Source organism: Talpa europaea (genome assembly GCF_964194135.1).
Source record: "Talpa europaea genome assembly, chromosome: 3".
NCBI lineage: Eukaryota > Metazoa > Chordata > Mammalia > Eulipotyphla > Talpidae > Talpa > Talpa europaea.
The window spans coordinates 123396211-123420628 of NC_140069.1; positions in this window are offsets into that span (position 1 = coordinate 123396211).

Here is a 24418-nt window from a genome sequence, read left to right on the forward strand (position 1 = left end):
GAAGCATTCACTCTTTGTAGATGACATGCTACTAAATTTAAAGAAACTAAAAGATTCTATAAAAAACCTTTCAGAAATAAAGGAATACAGCAAAAATTGTCAGGGCACAAAATCAGTACACAAAAACACCAATGCTTTTTTTTTTTTTAAAATGCAATAGAGGGGCCTCCCTGGTGGCACTAGGGTTAAAGATACAGTGCTGTCGAGCTGCCTTCAGCCCAGCCACTGCAACATGAGTTCTATCCCTGGCCAAGGAGCTAACCCACATGGAGAAGCAGACCTCTCTTGTTGCATCTGCTGCTCCTTTTAGCAGTGTATTTCAGTAGATATGCCTCTTCTGCTCCTCACTCTGTCTCTGGTGAATCCTCTCACCCCCCAACACCTGTAGCCCCAGTTCTTCTATGCATAAATAAATAAATCTTTAAAAAATAAAAGGAAATAGAACAAATAATTAGCAAAAGACCCTGAATAGCTAAAACAATCTTGAGAGAAAAGAAGAAAAATGGAGGCATCAGACTTCCTGACTTTAGACAATATTACAGAGCAACAGTAATTAAAACTGTGTGGTACTGGAAGAGAAACAGAAACTCAGACCAATGGAACAGTATTGAAAGTCCAGGGATAAATCCATGTAAATATGGACAGTTTATCTTTGACAAGGTAGTTATGACATCCAATAGAGAAAAGATAGCCTGTAGTTATGACATCCAATAGAGAAAAGATAGCCTTTTTAGTAAATGGTGCTGGGAAACATGGATAGCCAATGAAAAATAAAGACTCACATTTAACTCTGTACAGAAAAAAATTAATTCAAAATGGATTAAAGATTTGTACAGAAAAACTGAAACCATAAAATACTTGAAAAAAAATGCAGCGGTCACACTACAGAACATCTCCCACAATGATGTATTTGGGAATACAACTTCAACAGCAAGAGAAACAAAAGCAAAAATAAACCAGTGGGACTATATCAAACTTAAAAACTTTTGTATCTGAAAATAAACTATCACAAAAACAAAAAGGCAACCTACAGAATGGGAGAAATATTTACATGCTATATATCTTCAAGGGGTTAATCTTCAAAATTTAAAAACATTATTTACGCAGTCTAACAACAAAGAAACAAACAACCCAACTAAATAATGGGCAAAGGAACTAATAGCCACTTGTCTAAAGAAGACATTCAGATGGTTTATAGACATTTGAAAAAATGTTCAATATTTGTTATTATAAGAGAAATGCAAATTAGAACCACAATGAGATAATCACCTGTGAGAATGGCCTATATACAAAATGAATAGAATTAACAAATGCTGGCAAAGTTGTGGTGAAAAGGAACTCTTATTTACCATTGGTGGGAATGCAAGCTCTACAGCCCTGTGGAAATGGTATGAAGCTTTCTCAAGAAAATAAAAATAGAAATTCCATACTGTTATTATGTATTTATCCTAATAATATGAAAAATCTAATATGGAAATACCTCTCTACACTTTTGTACATGGCAGCACTGTTTACAGTGCTAATTGTAATCATTGCCTAATCATGGAACCAACCCAAGTGCCCTTCAATAGATGAATGATAGAGAAACTGTGGCATATATATTCACAATGAAATATTACAGTGTTGTGAAGAAAGATGTAATGGTGGCATTTGGGACAAAATGGATGGACTTTGAGGTGATTCTGTTGAGTGAAATGAGTCAAAAAGTAAAAGATTTCACAGTTTCACTCATCTGTGGGATACAAATACACAGAAATAATGACATACAAATAATAGGAGGAATAAAAATTTTAACTCAATAAAAAGAAGGTAATGGTTATCAGAGGGAATAAGAGGAAGGCCACAGGGAATGCAGGAAGGAGGCAGATGGGGTATGGGCACGGGAGACTGGATGGAAAGGGAAAAATACAAACCATATTTTCCCCAACTATACCCAATTGAAACATGAATTCTTGCAGGATTTGAGTGTAATATTTCTTATTGACATAACATCTGAAAAAGTTGTCAGTCTACCTTGAGAAATTTCCATGATTCGTTGGTTCATATTCAAACTTGTTATCTGGAATATTGTGATTAAACCCTTGAAACACTGTTGCCATTCCTGACAACCTACAATTGTGAATTAGGATTCTTGAATTCAGCAGAAACTATGCATAAAAAAGAAAACTTTTTGGTTTGGTATTAGATGTTCAGTTTAACACTTTTCTATCATTGAACTAGATAGAAACACCTGAAGAAAGACTACAAACATTTTCATTCCATTCATTGACATGAAACAATTACTTTTAAGATTTTAATTTTTATTATTAAAAAAGTGATAGAACTTTAAAAAGTTATTTACATTTGATGAATCAGTAGTGATTTCCATTTACTGGCATGAGGATGTTGAAGGATTGAAGGCTGTTATTCTTTATAAAAACATTTTGCTAACCTGCTCTACAGGCATGAAAATGGTTATTTGTAACAGCAAAAATATGGTCGAATCTCATAAACAATCATTTTCTGTAAAATAATTAAGACTCAAAAGAATAATTACATGATTTCTTTTATATGAAGTTCCAAAACTAGACTACAGCATAGAGGAATGCAAGAAATGATTAAACAAAAGTAAGAAATGTTTAAAATGTGGATAGATTGTAAAAGTTGAGGTGAGTGTTCAGAAGCTTCTGGTGTGTCAGCAGCATTCTGTTTGTTCACTAGACTGGTGGTTGCATGAATATTTGCTTTATGAAAAGCCATGTGTTAAAACTCACTCAGAAAGTTTGTACCTGCTAACACTCCTGGAGGTCCTAGCCATGTTATTAAAATAAGAAGTTAAAAGAAAAGGTTTACTGATTGGGATAGAAGAAATCTAACTGTCTATTTGCAGGTGATGTCATTGACTCTTCCAAAAATCCCAAAGAATCAACGAAGATCACCTTCTAGAATTAACAAATGCTTATATCAAAGTTGCAGAAAACAAGAATAATATACAAAAACATTTGCTTTCCTAATATATACCAGCAATGAACATCTAAGATTTGAAATTTAAAATATAACACTATTATATTAGCACCTCCTGAAAATGAAATACAGGTATAAATCTAACAAAATATGTGCAAGGTAAATATCAGAAAAGCCACAAAATCTGATAGAGAGAAAAAAAAAGAGGACCTAGGTGGCTAGAGAAATAGTCTGTGTCCATAGGTAGGCATACTCTGGTGGTTATATTAGTTCTTCCTAACTTGATTGAAGGTCTCAACACAATCACGGTCAGATCCTTAAGTTTATATGAAAAGACAAGGGACCCTGAATAGCCCACACAGTATTGGAGAAGAATGAAATCAGATGACTCACTCTCCCTGAATTAAAGTTTTTGATTTAAAGCTACAGTAAGCTGGGCAATATGAAATTGATAAATGACTAGATGGATCCTTAGAATATAATAGAAAGCTCACAAATATTAAGATACTCACACTTGTATTGTCAAACAATCCTTGATAAAGGAGAAAAGACTTTATTGTAGTAAATATAATCTTTTTTAAAAAGTGATACTGGAGCAATTGGACATTCATTTGCAAATAAATATAGACATTAACATTTTACCTTTTGCAAAAATGAATTCACCTTGTAACCCAGAGCTAAGTGTACAATGCAAAACTATAAAACTGCTGAAAGATAATATGAGAAAAATCTAAGTAACTTTGGATTTGACTATGACTTTTTGGATAAAACACTAAAAACACATTAAATAAAAGAAAAAAATTGATAAGTTGGACCTCATTGATACGAAAAATTTGGCACTGACAAAGACATTAATAAAAGAATGAAAAGGTAAGTTACATTCTGTAAAAGAGTTATCTGTAAAAAAAACCTATTTGATAAAGGGCTACTATTAAAAATATACAAAGAACTCAAAAAAAAAAAAAAGAAAAGAAACAACCCAGTTAAAAAATTGAAAAGACCTTTGAACTGACCCAATAGAAGAAAATATACATACCTATTAGAATGGCTAAATCCAAAGCACTGAAGCCACCAAATGTTGCCAAGGATGTGAAGCAACATTCTAATTCATTGTAGAATACAGTGACACAGCCACTTTGGAAAACATTTTGGCAGCTTATTATGAAGTTAAACATAATATAGCAGTTGCGTTCCTGCATATTTATACCAACCAGTTGAACATTTACATACATACAGAAATTTGTTCAATAATGTTCATAGAATATTTATTTATAATTGCAAAACTTGGACCAACTAGGATGTTCTTAGGCAGAGAATGGATAAAACCATATAAACAATATACATGAAGGGCCTCCCCTGGTGGCGCAGGTGGTTGAGCACAGCACTTGTGAAGCTGTCCACAGCCTCTGCAGTGCTGGTTCGATCCTGGCCAGCCAGCGAGGGTCCCACATGGCTTGGCAAACTTCTCCTGTCTCACACGCTGCTCCCCTCAGCAGTGTATTTTGTCAGTCTGCCTGTTCTGTTCCCCAGTCTGTCTCTGGTGAATTCTCTCACCCTCACACACATCTGGCCTGATCCCTGGTTCTTGTATAAAATAAATAAATAAATCTTAAAAAAAAAATACATGAAACATGCATACAATGTGCTATTATTAAATGATAAAACAGTATGACTTAATTACAAAAATACATGGAGGATTCTTAAGTAAACATTACTGAGTAATAAAACCATTTGAAAAGGCTACTTAGCCTATTGTGTAAACTTTATGAAGTTCTGGAAAAGGTGAAACTATGGCAATAGTGACAAGATCTGTGAATACAGGGATGGTAGATGAATAAGTAGAGAAGAGGGAAATTTTAGGGTTGTGTAACTATTATATGTCATTCTATAATTATGTAGTTGTCAAAACCCATAGTCCTGTACAACACAAACACTCAACCCTAATGTGAACTCTGGGACTTTAGTTAATAATAGCATTTTAATATAGGTTCATCAGTTGTAGGCAATGTACCACACTAATGAAGGGTATTAAAAGTAGAAACTTTGTGTGTATTGGGAATGGGAAGGAGGAAATATAAGGGACCTCTCAGTAATTTTGCTCAGTTTTCCTATAAATTTAAAATTGCTTTAAGAAATTATTTTAGACATTTTTTGCATGTCTAATATGATTTTTAAAGAGAACTAAAAGGCATTCTTAATGATTTTGTTAAGCAGAATTCTGAGAAAAAGACAATTTTAGATTAACTTAAGTTAATCATTATTTTGTGATTACAAAACAGTATTTCATTGCAGGAAGTACTAATAATAGAGGACTTCCATTCTTGAATATATTTAGTGGATATTTTATGACAATTTTTTCATTCTAGCACAAACTTGTCTCTATTTTGAGGTAGATATTTCAGTTTTGAATTTAATCATAGATATATTTTTACAATAATCCAAATCCATCTTATAGTCATGAACTACTGATTTTTATAGAGTTGTTCACTTCTTTCCTTAAATTTATTATATTTTATGTGATTGTCCATACTTCTAAAACTTTTTCTCTTAAGTAAAATCTCATTAATTTTAACATTAGTTGCCTGTAAAATAAATGGAAAACACAGATGCTCTTTGTATTCTATACTTGAATTGGAATTTTCAAATATACTTTTATGCTTGTATATTTTGTATAGTTTTATACTTGAAATATTCTGCTTTCTCTATTCTTTGTAAGGTTTTCTTTCATTTTCTTTCCTTTCTTTCTCCCTTCCTGTGTCTTTTTCTTCCTTACCTTTTTCTTTCTCTCTCAGTATATTCTGTTGTTTAATTTTTCAAAGAATGAATATAATCCTATTTAAGTGGTTGACATTAACAGAAACCAGGAATTTATTATTCATAAAAATGAAATATAAAAATCCCCTTTTCTTCAGTCTCTGGATATAGCTAGGCTCAACACAAATGTCTAGGGGAAATGCATCTGTTGCTATTGCATTTATTTTTTTTTTTGTTTCTCTGAAAACTTGGCTTTTGTAAAATATCTATGATTTTGATTTGTCTTGGCCATAACCCAGATTACCAAGGAATTACATTTTGAACATATTCAACTAAGAATTATCTTTGTAGCAACTTTTCCTTTGCCATATTGAAATTTTGGGAATAAAATCAGATTTTGTTTTAAAAAACAGCTATGTTTCTTCATAGCGCCAGAATGAAATTTTTCCTATGTTAGAGACACAGAGAAATACTTATGATCTATCAGAAACTTATTTTAAGCATATCATGGAGGACAGTGTCTGTTTTTTGCAATTGACAGACCTAGGTTTATATGTTTACTCAGCCGCATTTTTTTTATATTGACTTTGGGTAAGTTTTGCTGGTGAAAAAAAAGAAATAATTGTAATAATTCTTTACAGGGTTATGTGAAGATCACATGACCAAACATAAAAATACACCTGGCACAGTGCAGGCAATTACCGGTAGTGGTCTTTCTCTTGTCTGTTACTCTCTGTACATATAGGGTTATATGTATATGTAGGACTCTGTGTGTGTGCGTGTATGTGTGTATATATATAGATAGATAGATAGATATAGATACAGATATAGATATATAGATAGATAAATAAATGTGTGTATATGTGAATGAATGAATGGATGAAAAATAAATATGGGTGTATATGTGTAGGTAAGTATGTGTTTATCTATGTATATTTATCCCTGTCTCTGTTTCTTCTGTCTGTCTCTTTATCTGATCTACAAAATGTGCAGTACATAGCCATTTATTATATTTGTTAAGTTCCAAGGCAGAGACTTCTTCTGGAAAGGATATAGTCCCAGAACCCAGGGAATATGGATTCTATCACCTCATGGAAACATTTTCAAAATTGTTTTTTTTCTTGATGCTGTAGTATTTCTGTAATTTTTTATCAACCTACCTGGAATGTTTACAGTTTCTTAAAAGGAAATGTAAAGAATATTTATGTTTCTTTTACAATTCCCAACAGGCAATAGAAAGTTTTTTGTTTGTATCTTTCCTACAATGTGTCATTCAGAGAATGGTGTACTACCACATCTTGATTAGACTTCAAAAAGAGGTGCATTGGTCAGCTTGTGAAGATGTATGGGAATAGGGAAAGATAATTTATTTATTATATATCTGAAAATATATATGCCTGTTTAGAAAAGAAAAAAAATAGAAATTTGATATTTCTGAAAAATTTGCATTCATGTGATTTAATTTTCACTACCTAGCGTAGCACCAATTTCTTAGAGTAGCTTTGTATAACTGTCTTCCTAAGTGATTTTAAATTTTGTAGAATAGTTATTCACAAAACAAGGTGTGATACTCCATTTTTTAATAATAATGTAAGTTTTTAGCAAAGGCAGAAGTTAATATCTTCAGAAAGTAACCTGTATATCTTGCCTAAATGTCTTATCTCAACTTGTCTTGTGACTGGTGAATGACTAACTTAAATCCTAACTAAGTGATCTCAAACTGTAAAGGTAGGTTTTTAACAAAGAAATGTCACTTAGATGCAAGAATAAAGTTCATGAAGCTAAATATTTATCACAAAAGCTCTACCTCTTTGTTTTAAGTGCTTTTTTTTTTTTTTAAAGAAAAACAGCAAATGTGTTAAACCTCCTTGGGTTTTAAAGACAAGACTGTAAAGACAAACGTCTTGTTAACACAAAATAATTACCTACAAGTCTATTTGAAGAACCAGTTAGTTATCTGTTAAATCCACTTCCGAGTTAATGTGAAGTAATATATGGGATAAGGAACTGAGTATTCCTGGAAGGAATAGCTCTTTTAGTGGGTGTATCAAAGATCTAGTATTGTAGAATTGATAATTTTACCCAGGCAGCCATTATTATGTGCTCCAGTTTGATTACAGGCCAGTGCAACTACACATAAGCAAAAACATAGTCTTGGGACAGTTATTAAAGAATAGTTTGAAAGTGTATGTTCTTCACATATATGACCTAAGGGTGATTTCTTCTGAACTCATTTAGGTGTTTAATGATTTCATAATTGTACAGTTTAAAAGGCCCAAATTATCTTAGAAAATAAGAGTGTTCCATTTTTTTCTAGATATGGACTGTATTTTAGGGTTGGTCAAAAAGTGGTAAATGTCTTAAGACATAAAATCTTTACCTTTAGTAAACATCCATTAGTCATCTCAGATAATTTATTTTAATAAAGTTAATCCATAAATAAATCAGTTTATTTATCTGGGAAAATTGGCTAGGAATATTTTTTACTATTTTTTAAAGATTCTCCTCACTCTAGAATCTGAATGATAGTATTCTTTAACATTTTTATTTTTAAATATTATGTAGATACTGAAAATAATACAGGGGCATCTATACATCTAAATTTGGTGTATGAAAATATTTTATTTGTTCACATCTTTCTTTTTTAATAATTGCATGCACAAACACAGTAAAAGCTATGTGCTCTTATCCTGTCCCATTTTGTCTCTCTTGAGATAGTTATTTACTATTTTGAAGTTGTTGTTTATCTATATTCTTATACTTTGGCTTTTTGTGATATTAAAATTTATGTAAGTGACAATGTTTTTTTTGTGATATTAAAATTTATATGTGACATATAAGTGCTTTACTGAAAATTTTTTTCTTTCAGAATTATGTTTCAGGGATTTATCCATGTTGATATACACAGTTCTGTTTTTAGGTTTTTTTTTGTTAAGTAAGCTTTTTTGAAGCATATAATGTAGATTTATGATTTTTACAGTTGTATTTAGAAAACTGTAAGAATCATAAATGTATATCTAATGAATTTTCATAGAATTAGTGCATCCATATGATCCCTACCCTGCCTAGGAAATAGCATATTACCAGTACTATAGACTTTGGCCCATCCTTTTTCCACTGATAATTACTATCCATTCACCAACCCCAACTCTGTATCTACCACACCTCCACCAGGGAAACCATATTCTGATCTGTAACAACCTACAATAGTTGTATCTGTATCTGTTTTTGAACTCTCTATAAATGGGATCATAGTGTTTTATAGCCAGCCCCTGTTTTTTAATATTAGGTTTATGAGCTTCCTCCATGTTTCTGTATGCAATTAAGTGACCATCTTGAGTGCTAATTAAGTTATCATTACATGAATATTTCACTGTTTATTTATTTCTGTTCTAGTTGGGGGCATTTGAGTTGTTTCCTCTCTTTAATCTGTTAGGATTAATAGTATTGCTCTGAAGATTCTTATATGTGTCCATATGCATATCTGTGTAGACAGGTGTAGCGTTTTTGTGTCATAAGTTATCTGTATCAACATAGGGTCTATATTGTAGATTATCTGTACCATAGTTTTAACATTAGCAGACACCGCCAAGAAATCTAGTGGTAGTCCCGTTTTACCCTCCCGGTGTCATTGTAGGAGAGATACAGTTGCTCCATATTTTGCCAACACTGAAATTGTCTTTTATCATTTGGGATTTTGGGTGGTGGATAGTAAATAGTTTTTAACTGTTCTGTAACCTTACCTGACTTGAATAAAGCATGGCTATTTTAAAATCCTTTCCACATACTTGAAACAGTTGGCTATTTTCCATTTTTACTATTCCAAACAATGCCACAATGAACAGATTGAGAATATCTCTAAAGTTACTGCTTGAAATAGAATATCTGAGTTTTAGAATACAACATCTTTATGTTTACAATTTGTTGCTTTATTTATCTCCAATGAAGTTATACCATGAAGTGATAATTTTAGTTTTATCATAAATCATAAACATTTAGTAAAGAGTATAGTTATTGCCTCTTTAAAAGGCATTAGTAAAACCCAATGCCATAGAATTAGGGGGAAATTTAGTGAGGATAGATAAAATATCCTTCACAATGTCTGGCATATAAAGTTTTCATTGGGCCTCCCTTGTGGCGCAAGAGGTTGGGTGTAGTGCTGTGAAGCCGTCTGCAGCCTCTGAAGTGCTGGTCCGATCCCTGGCCAGCCAGGGAGATACCCACATGGTGTGGCAGACCTCTCCTGGCTCGCCCACTGCTCCCCTCAGCAGTGTATTTCAGTAGATCTGCCTGTTCTGCTCCCCCTCTGTCTCTGGTGAATCCTCTCGTCCTCCCACACCTCTGGCCTGTATCCCAGTTCTCGTATGAATAAATAAATCTTAAAAAATAAAGTTTTCATTATTGTTTTCATTGCTTGAGTATTCATTATCATATTGCTTTAAAAAATCCTCATTCCAATGTTCATTATAATTTATGTGACTTTTTCCAAGATCCACGTGTGGTAGCTTCTTTCAATCTTTGAAATTTCTTGCTTTACTGGAGTTCTGTTTGATCTTGTGTAAGAGAGTCATCAGCATATATTTTGTTTTTCTATTGTTTTTTAAATTTTAGAGAGGATAGGTATATTAGAAAAGGGAGAGAAAAGCACCTACATAGTCACAGGCTGTCAGGAGAGCTGCCTCATTGGCATATATTTTGATCCAGTGGCATTAAATACTGAGATAGTTTTGATTAATAGATTTTCATAGTTGTGGTAATCTTTTTTGAAGATTTGATCCTAAGAAAAATGGTGAATTGGCATAAAATTACTTTATTGTTCCCACTGAGCTTTATCAAAATAACGTTTTTTTTTCTTTTATACTTTTTTAGCAGATAATACCAAGGTATTTAACTTTTTTCTTAGAGTAAGTATTAGTAGAGGGACCAAAGCAAGACCTTTAATCTGAATTTGTAAAAATAACACTGTCAATGAGGTGGGTCAGCATTTTTCCCAGAGAGAAACCTAATTAGTTGTCATTACTTTTTTTATAATTTCCATTTCTGTCATTGTAATTTTTCTGTAGTATCCTTAATTAGTCTTAATCTAGTCAACCCTTGATTTCTCTCTCTAGATGAGAAATGCATATTGCTACATAGAATCTCTTTCAGGTGTCCCTCCCTAATTTTTATAGTGGATGCAAAGAGATGTCTCTCCACCAACAAATGTGTTCTGAATTAACAAAACAGATTTTAACTCAAAATTCCTTGTAGATTTTTTCAGAGTAAAATTGAACAATGATATAATATATACATTTAAATAAATATGTTTAATAAAAAATAAAATTGTGAAGTAAATTTTAACTAATACTCAATTATTACCAACTTACTTTTTCAGAATTCTTTATACGTAACTGGGTATTAGCAGGCTTATACAAAAGGCAGTTTCATTGTTAGCCTTTAAAGATTTCTATTATATTCCTGTTTTTTTATTAATGCTCTCATATGGTTAAAGTGATCTGAGACTGAATTTGTCAGTTTTTATTATTTTAAATCTAGTTATACTGAATTTAAATCTATATAGACCATAAACTGAAGTGGTTTAAGAAATAGAAGTTCTCAGTAGTTTCATTATAGGTATGACTACTAATCTATAAGATGGTTATATTTATATATTTTCAATAATTTTGATTTTTTCCGACATTTTGAGAATCCGTGTCATAAGTTGTTATCCTGGGCCTCCCCGGTGGCGCAGCGGTTGAGCGCTGGGTTGCGAACCTGCCCGCAGCCTCTGTAGTGCCGGTTCGATCCCCGGCTGCTCCCCGGCCACCGGAGGAGGGTCCCGCATGGAGCGCAGACCTCTCCTGCCGCCCGCTGCTCCCCTCAGCAGTGTACTTCGGTCGTTCGGCCTGCTCTGCTCCCCGCTCTGGCTCTGGTGAATTCTCTCACCCTCCCACGCTTCTGACTGTACCCGGTGCTTGTATAAATAATAAATAAATAAATCTTTAAAAAAAAAAATAAGTTGTTATCCTATTCCCACTCTTACCTGTTTTATGCCATAGTATATGTCTCCTTATATGCCTTATTGAACCCCATATCTTCAAGGCCTAACGTGGTGGTGTTGCACAGTTCACATTTAATGAATGTTTGACAAATAAATTTAATATTCTCACTAAGAGGAGGACCTTGTTTACTTACTGCAAAGTGAATGTTAGTGTTTTGTCTTGAGGTGCAATCCTTTGGGAGACTGTCGAATTAAGTACATTATAATGGCTGAGTGTTTAACATCCTTTAAGGCTACATTTATAGAGAATGATCTTTGTTAATTTTGCCAAAAATGGTTCCTTTGAGTTAAAAAAAGGAGCCAGCCAAAAAGCTATGGCTGTATTACCTAGTTTTGAAAAATTATTACCTATTTTAAAAAAATTCTATAAATATAATGTTAAGTTCACTATGAGTGACAACAGGAATATTGTCATAAGTTTTAAGAATATTTTCTAGGATTTAACTCTTGTATAATTTATTCTCTGCAATTTTTTTAAGATTTTATTTATTTATTTATACAAGCACGGGCTACAGTCAGAAGCAAGGGAGGGTGAGAGAATTCACCAGAGTCAGAGTGGGGAGCAGAGCAGGCAGAAGGACTGAAGGTACACTACTGAGGGGAGCAGCGGGCGGCAGGAGAGTTCTGCGCCCCATGTGGGTCCCTCCTTCAGTGACTGGGGAGCAGCTGGGGATCGAACTGGCGCTGCAGAGGCTGCGGGCAGCTTTGCAACCCAGTGCTCAACTGCTGTGCTACCGGAGAGGCCCTCACTGCAATTTTTTAACCCCCTGGACCAATTTCTTTTTTTACAAGATGGGGACCGAGTGATTGAATTAGCCTGCTGATTGACTTCTTGAGTACATGCAAAATTGTGTTTGCCTGTCTTAGTGGATGGCACATCTTCTGCTGTGAACTTTGTCATGGTTTCATAACTTTTATTCTTTTATTACCATTTTATTAGTATTTGGGGAGAATGGATATAATTGCATATGTATAGAAGCTATGCTGAACTAGAAGTCCATCAGCGATGTTACTGTTGCTAAATCTGAAGGACAGTTTCTATTAAGTGTCTTCAATGAAATATTTAACATTGTTAACTTCTTACCATCTCACATTCTCATACTGTGTTCTTTTTTAATTTAAATTTTATTTTTATATTCCCCATACAATTACAACCCCCTTATTTTGACCCCAATTCCTCCTTTCCCCGCCCCCCACACCCCATAGAGTATCTCTGGTTCATAGTTGTTTGTTGATATTGATATTTTCTTTCTCATAGTTATTCTTTTTCCTGGTCCCTTATTTAAGTTTTCTGGATTCCTGCTATGAGTGAGACCATCCAGTATTTTTCTTTTTCTTTCTGGATTATTTCGCTGAGCATGATCTCTTCCAGCTCCATCCATGTTGCTGCAAATTGCATGTGTTTATCTTTTTTGAATGCTCATATTATGTTCTTTTACTTACTGCTTCTAAATATCATTTGCCTACTTTATTACCTTTTTTTCTGTGTTCTGTCTTTATTTTCTTACTTTGTATGTACATTATTAAATGAACTCACTTATGCCCATGACTTTGAGTATCTTCTTTAATGTTGGGCTCCTCTTTTTGATCACTAGTTCATATTTATCCTCGGAATTCTAGATCAGCATTTACAGCTGCTTCTTTGCTGTCTCTTTCAAAATGTCCCACATGAACCCATCTGAACACAGATATAAAATAATTCCCATTGTCAACTCCTATCCCAGCTATCAAAGGTATTATTGCTTATAGTATTTTCTGTCTTAGTGACTACAATCACCATTTTATATTGATTTGCCTATGTCATAAATATTGTATCATCCTGGCCATCTTTTCTTATTATCTTCACTCTCCTAGTCTCATTAATTCAACCTCCAAATTTGATTGCAAATGGCTTTCTTTATCCACAACTCAGTGATACTACCCTAGTATATAAAACTTTCTCTTGGATCACAGTAATGACTGTCTATTCTTACTCACTTTTTAAAACTCTTTATTCCCTGTAACTCAACTAGGCAGCAAGACTTAAACCTTTGAAAATAAAAAATTTGGTAGTTTTTGTTTTTCTTCTAAAATTTTGCTTTTATTTTCCCTTGAACTTGAGGCAAACTCTTTGGAGTGGTCTGCACATCTTTGCAATAATTGAACCAGCATTATCTTTTCTGTTCATCATTTTTCTGTGTCTTCTGCCTTACTCCACCAAATCTGGCCTAATTTCATTAATTGATGGCCTCAAGTTCTTTTTGTGCGTCACGGCTTTTGTGCTTGTTGTTCCTTCTCTAGGACTTTATAGTAGATGTATGAAGTAAAAAATCAGGGTGACCCTAAGATTTCAAACTTGGTAATTATGCTTCCTTTCATCATAGACTTTAGTAAATTAATATATACAAAATCATGCCTTAAAGTATAACATACATATAAGCCCCCTCTAATTTTCTGCAATGCAATATACTTCAGAATCTCTCTTTATATAGTGAATTCCAAAGATGTTTTGCTCTCCACATCTCTTTGCACATTCTTTTCTCTTTGTTTGGAAAGTCCTCCTTTGCCTTTTTAGTGCATGAACCACTCCTCTCATTTAAGACCACATTCAAGCACAGCTCATCTGGAAGGCAGGGAGTCTTCAGAAGTTATTAGACAGCTTCCTTTATGTCATCCTTGTACATTTTGTGGAAGGTTTACCTGAGACTTAAAAAAGCTAAATAGCTTGTCCAGTTACTGAGTGACCAGAGATAGAATTTGAACCTCTTCATGTCTGACTTTAAAATAATAGTCTTTAACTATCCCTTTATAGGCTATATCTTTATTTAATAAGTAGTTATTATATACATAATCAGTAAAAATAAAATACTGTATGACTTAAATAGCTCAAAATAAAGGTTTTTGTGGCATCAGCTAGAATTTATTTGACTGACATAGGTGTTAAAGATGTCATAGAAAGCAATAAGAATCCATATCTATAGATTGTTCAGCTTTGCTTTGTAACACCCTAAGATATCTCTAGTTCTCATAAACTTTCTGAGGCCGAACTTGAGTAAAATAGATCATAAAATCCTGCTGCAAATGGCATTAGTTTATCTTTGGTGATGGTGCATGGGTAAACTGGTGGAGGAAATTCCATGGAGACTACACCTGAGAAAACAAAGCAAACATTGTAAAAAAATGAAAAATGATGTAACATATAAACAAATAAATATGTAAATAATTCATAAACTGAACATACTACTTTTAATCAATAGGTCATATACACACACACACACACACACACATTTATGTCTTTCTCTCCTACTAATTGTTAGCAACTTTTGGAAAAAAATCATCTTTTATTAGCACAACTGGTAATGTCTAGTTTTACTGAATAATTATTTTTGTGTATAAAATAAATTATGATGTATTATCTCTTTCTAACTTAATTTTAGGGATAAAACTTCAAGTATTTTCAAATAGAGTAATGCAGCTGGTAATTTATACATACCAAACAGTTGGAAACAACAGTGTACATGAGAAAGAGAACTAATTTTTCAGCTTTGGGTTTAATATTATCTTTCGTTAGAAAGAAAAATTTGTAGGTGTGTATAATGTCAAGGACATAGTTAATGAAGAAAATCAGTTTATCAGATTTTGGCTAGCAGAATATGGTAATGTTTAACTAGTTAGGTGAGTTAAATATCTCTTGTTACTCCATTTTAGGATTTATTTTGCTTGCTTTTCATTTTCTTTTGAATATCAAGAGTTATTCCTACATTTGGAAGGACATATTATTATTAACTCTAATGAGGTTTTTTTTTTTTTTTGGTAAATGAGTTGAATATAAACAACTATTGTGTTTGCCTTTTTTTTGTATGTAAGATTTCTAGCTGAAGATCCTAGTCATATAATTAAAAGGACTAATCCCATTCAATCCTGAATCCGTCTATAGAAATGGAATTCTTAAAAAACATACACAAAAGGGAATATGGTGAGTGCTGAATTTCATACTATGTTCAGTAGAGCTATTATGCTTGTACAACAAATTTAATTTTATTAGGAAAATGATTATTTTTATATATACATTTATAAATGTAGACATCATAGGCCGAGCTAGCACTAGGGAATTTAAGGAGGGAGAAGTAACACTTCTCTTATGTTAAATCAGAGAAATAATTACACTTGGCAGTTTTTGTTTGCTGAACTCAGGAAAGGCTGCAGGCTTTTGTACAGTTCAAAGAGCACATTCCACAAATACAGCAGTTGTTGGTTGCCTGCAGGGATCTTCAGACTTGGGGATGGTAGTAGAGGTCTGAATCACAAAAGTCCAGGCTGTTGGGCTGTGTTTATAAAGAAAAAAAAAATGCTTGCACCTTTTGGAAAAGTTGTTTAGAATTTAGCCGGATATTATTTTAGTATATTTTAAATATGGCGATTTTTCATAAAGTTTGATCTGCACTATAATCGGATGGCATTCTTGTTTAGCCTTTGCGTCCTCTTGTCCTTGAATAATTTGTTTTCAGACTAAGGTTACATGCTTAAAGGTGGAAGCATAGAAATACTGACTATTCAACTGTCAATTATACTTTGTAGAAAATATAAATAAATTGTATTTCACAATGATCATTTATATACTTATACAGATATCATTTATACAAATTATGGCAAATTAAGTGATTTCTACAAGTTAATTCAAGACTCTTAAGAGAATGTTCTTTAACTAAAAATATGCCAAGAGCTAGCTTTTCCACTGGCATGTCAAGACTTGTGGTGAATTAACACTTGTGTGTTTTCCCTCCAGAATATGCAAGTTACAGTTTTCGAAATGTCTCCATGATCTTATATTTGTGCCTTATATTGTTTATATCAAGTTTTGGCAATTTATACTTTTGTCTCTTTTAATAAGAAATTTTTTATTTTTATTTTCTTAAGATTTGTTACTTTCAAGTTAGATATGTAAAGTATACAGAAAAGCAGAGTAGATATTTAATAGATTTGCTATTTTGCTATTTAATTTTATAGTTCTTTCTTTATTAAGAAATCTTAAATGATCAAAGCCTTCCATTTTAGTCTTAATGCCCATTTTTGAATTGTTTATTTGACAGTAACATCCTAAGGCTCTTAACTGATATTTATTTCAATTTTAATATTGAACTAGTAATGTAGTGTCCTCAAAATAGCTGCTGTTCCTTGGTATTGTGACTTAAAGAAGACCCAAAGGTCTTTCTGTTCCAGAGTTTCAGCTCTCTTCCTCATTATTGCCATAAAGCCTGAAATTATTTTATTTTCCAATTTTTAGCTGTAGGACATTCGGGACTATTAGTAAGCATAAAAGCTTTATGGAGGGAATAACACATTAAACCATTATTACCTATTATTATCATCACTCAGAAGCTGGTATGATAGAACCTGATTCCAAGAAGGAGGTGGCTGGAAGGTAGAGTCTTTAGGGTTAGGTTTGCCTTTACCAGTTCATAGATGTGTAGAAATGAGACATTGCAGATGAAATACGTAACAATTCTTTGCTGGAGCTATAGGTGGGGAAAAGAAGCAATTAAAAACAACATATTTTTTAAAAAATATATTTATTTATTTATACAAGCGCTGGGTACAGTCAGAAGCACAGGAGGGTGAGAGAATTCCCCAGAGCCAGAGCGGGGAACAGAACAGGCAGATGACCAAAAACACTGCTGAGGGTAGCAGCGGGTGAGACAGGAGAGGTCTGCTGGGCCCTTACTTGTAGCTGGGGATGGAACCAGCACTGCAGAGACTGCAGATAGCTTCGCAGCACTGCGCTCAACCCGCTCTGCCACCTGGGAGGCCCTACTGAATTTTTCTAACAGAAGTTGTTCTTCATGCAATCTTTCACTCTGTGATTATGACAAACAATGTGAGCAAAAGCTAACATTTATTGAGCACTTAGTAAGTTCCAAGAACTAAGGTAAGTACTCTACATTGCAATGTCAGTTTACTTCACATAACAAACCCTTGGAAAGAGACTATTTTTATTCCCTTTTAACAAAGGAGGAAACTAAAAGTCAGAGATATTAATGATTTGTCCAATACCACACAGCTAATACTGGGAATGGAGCGTGAAAGTAAATCCAGAGCCTGATGCTACAGAGAATCCACTAATTTTCTTTCAGCACTGGACTGGCAATAATTGGAACCCAAAAATATAAGCCAGGGTCCACATCTTAAGGACCTAACAAAACAGATTTAAAAATATCAAACACACATAAATCATTAGTAAAATATAGGAAACCTACTCTCTCTGGTGAATTCTCTCACCCTCCCGCGCCTCTGGCCTGTACACCAGTTCTTGTATGAATAAATAAATCTTAAAAAAAAAAAGAAACTTTCAAAATTTGAGTCCTATGTGATAAAAAAGTTCTTTAAAATAAATACATATTAAAAGGAATTTGATTAAAAAAACAAAACACACACTCATATGCATACACACATTTTATCCATGCTCTTATATTTTGACCTACATAATAAATAAAACATCAAAGATCCCAGTTTTATCTTAAAGTCATCTACTCCTCTCCATACCCACTGCAGTAACCTCCTCTTTACTTTCACTTATGTTCACTAGTAGTACTTAAACCTGGGTTTTTTGCCTCTAAGGGTTCCTGATAGAAATGAATTTCAATATTATTGGTTTCCTTTGTAATTATACTTAATTTTATATACTTAAAAATATTATTCCAAACAGGGTTTCATAGCTTTCATTAGTCTGACAGAAGGTCGTATGATAGCTGAAATAGCTAAGCATCTGCACCAGAAACCTAATTTATTTTCTTCAGTGCATAGACCTGTCCAGCTACTAAAAATGTTAATGGGCTCATATGACTCCTCAGTATTAAAGCCTTTACTTTACTTGGAATAAAATATAAACTTACCTTGGCTTTGAAAGGCCTTTTATAACAGTTCCCTTAGCTGCCCTGACTTATCTACTGTTATATAATCATTCTTTCTGGCATTGATGACTTTCAGTTTTTGAAGCCTTCTCTCACTCAAGGCATTTACACTTACTGTTGTAACAATTTGGAAAACTCTCTCCATGCATGCCTGCCCCTTTTTATCATTCAGGTCTTAGTATAAATGGTGTCTTTTCTGTAAAATTTTGCTGACTTCCCTATCAAAAGTAAATCCCCCTTTCCTCTATTTCCTTATCCTTTTCCATAGCTTACTTTATTGAGTTAATTATAAAAACCAAATATGCTTGTTTAATGTCTGTTTTCATACGAATTTATAAATTTCGTGGCTCCATAGAATGGGTAAATCTATTCAAGGCTGTCATTTAGTTTAGGACCTAACCCTTTGTAGGTCAGTAAATATCTGTTGATGGAATGAAAGAATTTAAGGCACATCAATGGTCTCCTGTTTGGCGTATATAACCTTGTTTGTTTATTCACAAACTCATTTATTAGACAATGAAAAATGAGAGACTAGCTATATCATTTAAATTCTGAATAGCTTTCAGAGTAATTCATAAGCTACAGTTGAATGCTTTAGTCTCCTCAGTTATTCAGAAATGAAATGTAATAGTTCATTATATGACAAGGGGAACCACCCAGAAAATCAGAACTCAAAAAATGTGCTTAACTTCCTTTCATATGTTACACCTTCCATCTGCCATACCCCAAGCCTATATAACCAATTAACTGTATTTCATGAAACTTTGTCTTTTGATTGATTCACATGATTACCATAAGCCAAAATCATTCATTGAAACTGCTTTTCTGTCATATATAACTATTTTTTGAAAAAGTATTACCATTTGAACAGAAAATTGTATCTCCAGATTACAATAGTTAAAACTTTTGACCCTGTTCCAGAATAAGTCAATAGTCTTTTATTATTGTTCTCTAATTTAAAGTATATTTAGCCAATTCTTCCATTAAATAGAAGCTTCATTTCAGTGATGTATAAATTTGAACAGTAAATCTCTTATTATATGTGAAATAAAGTACCACAAAGGTATATTCTCCTTATTTCCTCATCCTCTCTTTTGAGGGGAAGGTATTTCTTTGTGGGGTTGGAAAAGACTTGTGCAAGGTCCTTTTCTTTCTCTGTAATTTGGTCAGTGATAACCTGAGAATGTTTTCTAAATTAATAACCACTCATCACTTTTTTCCCAGACCACCTTGTGATCTATAAAAATATAGGCAATTGGAAAATGCAGTTTATTCATTGATCATTATTTTTTTTTATAATTTTTTTTTAATTTTTTTTTTTAAGATTTATTTATTTATACAAGCACTGGGTACAGTCAGAAGCGCGGGAGGGTGAGAGAATTCACCAGAGCCAGAGCGGGGAGCAGAGCAGGCAGAAGGACCGAAGTACACTGCTGAGGGGAGCAGCGGGCGGCAGGAGAGGTCTGCGCGCCATGTGGGACCCTCCTCCGGTTGCCAGGGAGCAGCCGGGGATCGAACCGGTGCTGCAGAGTCTGCGGGCAGCTTCGCAACCCAGCGCTCAACCGCTGCGCCACCGGGGAGGCCCACATTGATCATTATTTAGAGCACTTCGTAGGCCAGAAAAAAACAGACAGAAAATTACTGGTTTTGATTGTAATATCTTTATTTCTTTAATTCTTTAGAGAGCACCAAGAGCCAGCTGATTCCAGAAATGGTTAAAGACATTTTCCCTTAGGTTCATTGTAAGTTCATATTTGATTGTTTTATTCTTGTTCTTTTTAAAATTATTTTTGGCTGTACTGATTTCATACAAATTAATTTCACACACGTGAATGTATGTTTATAAATGCAAAAGTATTGAGGCAGTTTTTCTTTAGGTCATTAAGGGTATACCACGAAAAGAGAACATGTGGACTCATTTGATGCATCCCATAGTTGCATATTTGCTTTTGGGTCATGAGAACACAGGGCAATGGTAGCGTGCTGTTACTTAAATGATTAGTGTCAGCTCCTACTACAGTTTCTCTCCTTATCACTGAATGTGACAAAATTATCTTTTTCCAGCTTTTAAATTTTTGGTATTGATTTCCCTTTTTCCTCCCTTCAGTCACTTTTCTTTCATCTCCACCTTTCTCTTTGCTTCTCTTTTACCATTTCTTCTTCCAAAAGGTCTGAAGAGTTACATTTGCTATAAAAAGAATCATCAATTTATGAGATAAAATGGTGTTTAAGGGTATAAAATAAGTTGCTGCTGGGAACGAAGAAGGGAAGGGAATGGAATGGGGAATGGAAAGCAGGATTTTCTAATTATCTTTTAATTATATTCAGTCTCATTGGCAGTGGTACCTCATACTACAAGGTTTGGGGCTACTTGGAGGAGATGGGTAGTTTTTTGACTTGTTCATAATGTCAGCCCATAATTCTCCTTTTTGAGGTTTGCTTAATGAACTATAACTCATGTTAGTTTTCTAATTTCCAAAATTTTGTTGCTCTCTTCTCGTAAACACTAAATCCTTTGTAGGTTTATATCTTTGTGGAACAGTATCCGTTATTTTGTATGGTTTATGGAAGGAGAAGGGATACATGAGTATGTTCCATTTCTATTTTTACTTGGAAGTTCTCATTTCATTTTCAAAAGAGACATATGTGCTATCTAGTTACACATGGAAGGAAAGAAACATTTTGAATAATAATAAAAAAAAATCCCAAGAGAGACATCATGCCTTGTGACCCAATAAAAATATTTAATTTCATCCATACTTATTTGTTCTCACCCTTTCTAGGGGGTGATTTGAGGCGAGCATGGGGCTAAAAGCTAAGCTTTCCTCTAGAATCACATATGCAAACAGTCAAGTTCAAAGGCATAGTTGGCATGGGGTATCAGTCCAACATAACATTTTTCAAATGAAGGATTATGAACATTTAGCCTGATTTATTAGCTTCTTTTTAATTAGATTTTATTTTTCAGAGAATTTTTGATTTACTGGAAAAAAATATCAGAGTAGAGGGTTCCTATATTGTTCTCCTCCCCTTGACATAGTTTCTTCTATTATGAACATCTTGCCCTAGTGTTGCACCATTGCTACAATTAATGAACCAAAAATTGATAACTTATTAATAACTGTGTTACAGGGTTCACATTGGAGTTCTGTTTTTCCTGTTGTGTAGTTGTGTGGTTTTTCAACAAATGTATGATGTTATGTGCACTCCATGCCAGTATCATACAGAATAATCTAACTACCCTGAAACTCTTCAGTGTTCTGCTTACTCTCTCTTTCACCCCTTCAAGCCCCTGGCAACAACCGATCTTTTTTTTTTTTTTTTGCTGTTTATGTATTTTTGCCTCTTATATTGTGTCATGTAGTTGAAAGCATACAGTGTGTAGTTGCAGTGTTTTTAGACTGACTTCTTTTACTTAGTGATGTGCATTAGAGTTTCTCCATGCCTTTGCATGGTTTGTTGTGATAGTTCCTTTCTTTTTATTGTTGAATAACAATCCTTTGAATGGATGCATTGTTGTTTATGCTTTCACCTACTGCAGGACATATTTATTGCTTCCAAGTTTTGGCAATTATGAATATAGCTGCTATAATCATTCTTATGCAGGTTTTTTTAAGATTTATTTATTTATGCATACAAGAGCTGGAGTGTACATACATGCATACAAGAGGTGCTAGGATGTAAGAAGATTCATCAGAGACAGAGTGGGGAGCAGAACAGGCAGATCTACTGAAACAAACTGCTGAAGGGACCAGCAGGTTAGACAGGAGAGGTCTGCTGTGCCACTTGGGTTAGCTCCCTGTGGGGGGTGAGGGGGTGAATTTCATAGTGTTAATACTTAACCCCTTGCACCACCAGGGAGACCCCCGTTATGCTGATTTTTGTATTGATGTGTTTTCAAATCACAGATAAATACCTTGAGTATAATTTCTGGGTCATTTCATAAGACTACCTTTAATTTTGTAATAAACTCCCTAACTGTCTTCCAAAATAAGTTGCTTTTATACATTAAAAATCATTTAGATTGCTTTATAGAGCAGTTGTCTATGACAATCAGTGATAATTTGTATTTCACTTATTGTTTGATATGTAAAAATTTATTGTAAAGATATGATTTAAGCATTGACAGTTACATTAGTATTTAATGCTGTGTTGATATTAACATTGCTACAAGAGGTTCTAATTAAAAGAAGGTGCTATATAAATTTAAAGTAATCACAACAGCCTATGGTACTTTCTGAATAGTGAAAGGTTTCTCTGTATCTTTATAGAAATAAACATGCAAAATTTAAGAACTATGGACTGTGTTGAAACAATAATGTTTTATATTCATTTACTTAATTCAGTTAGCATTAGTTAAACATATATGGTCCCTCACCTTCAAGGAGCTTAAATAATTTTAAACATGTTTATATTTAAAACAAGTCCCACAGGAAATTGCAGGATATTTAGTATTCCTTGATCTTACCTTTTAAGCACTAGCAGTATCTATCAATTACTAAGGGAATTAAAACCATCCCTTCAAATTTTTGAAACTCTCAGTGATATTACTGATGTTGGAAAAAAAAAAACATTTTGATTATTTAAAGGTGATTTTATTTGTAATCCAATTTGTCTTTTACCACCATAGAAAAAAGTTAGTGGTTTCAGAAATCAGAGTTCAAACATGCAACCAGCTAAGAATATCACAAATCAAGTGTGAATCACTTCAATAATGTAAATCAGCAAATTGACAAATATACTGTGAGACAGAAAGGGAAGTTACTTCTGCAGTATCACAGAGCCTACCAGGGTCAGTGCCCTTTTCCCTAAATCAGCCTATCTCCTTATGAATGGAAATTTTGTTTCTAAGCCTCCTGTGTACAAAGGCTAATTTTTTTTCTTTTTTATCAATAATAACCCAGAAGATGAAAAAATGCTGCAAAACCATTAACATGGTATATTTCCTATATTGTGTTATAAAATAAATTTATAACTGTTTTGATTTAACTTCCTTTTTTCTCCATTAATTCAGGTATATTTTCTTTGGTGCTTGCTATTCCTTTGTCATCACTGCTTGCTTTTTCTTTTTAAAGGCTTCTTAAATTCTGTTGCATTGCTTTTTGCTTTCCTTCTTTAATCTTTTCTCTTCTGTTCAATTTTTAAATTCTTTGCCCTTTATCTTTCTTTCAGTCATTTTAGCTGCTCTCCCTACCTTTGATTTTCTCTTAAACATTACTTCTTAACATTGTGCAATTTTATTGATTTTATTCTTTTTGTTTTGTCTTTAATTTTGTTTCTATTTGTATATAAGGAAAACCCACTCTGCCTACATATACTGAATTAGAGAGAGAGGATACTACTAATTACTCCATTGTATATGGAAAATAACCAATATTTATCCAAACTTACTGCATGTTTACTGAAAGTTTTGTATTCTTCTTGCCACTAGTTTTTAGTTTTGAATGGAAGCCTAAATAATTGATGTATTGATATATTGAAATTAAGCTAATTCCCATTTCTCTGTTATGCTGACTTTAACTGCATATACAGTAATTTTTTGAGATATAAATAATTGTTGGCAACTAGACCACGGTAAGTTTGCCTTTTATTAAATCTTTGGGATTAACTGGAATGCATTTATAATGATATTAGCATAGATCAATTCAATGGCATAATAAATAAAAATAAGATTACAGTGAAATTATTCATCTCTAGATCACTTTATCTTTTTAAATTATTTTTATTTTTTTATTTATTCATGCATACAAGAACTGGGGTACAGACCAGATGTGCGGGAGGATGAGAGGATTCA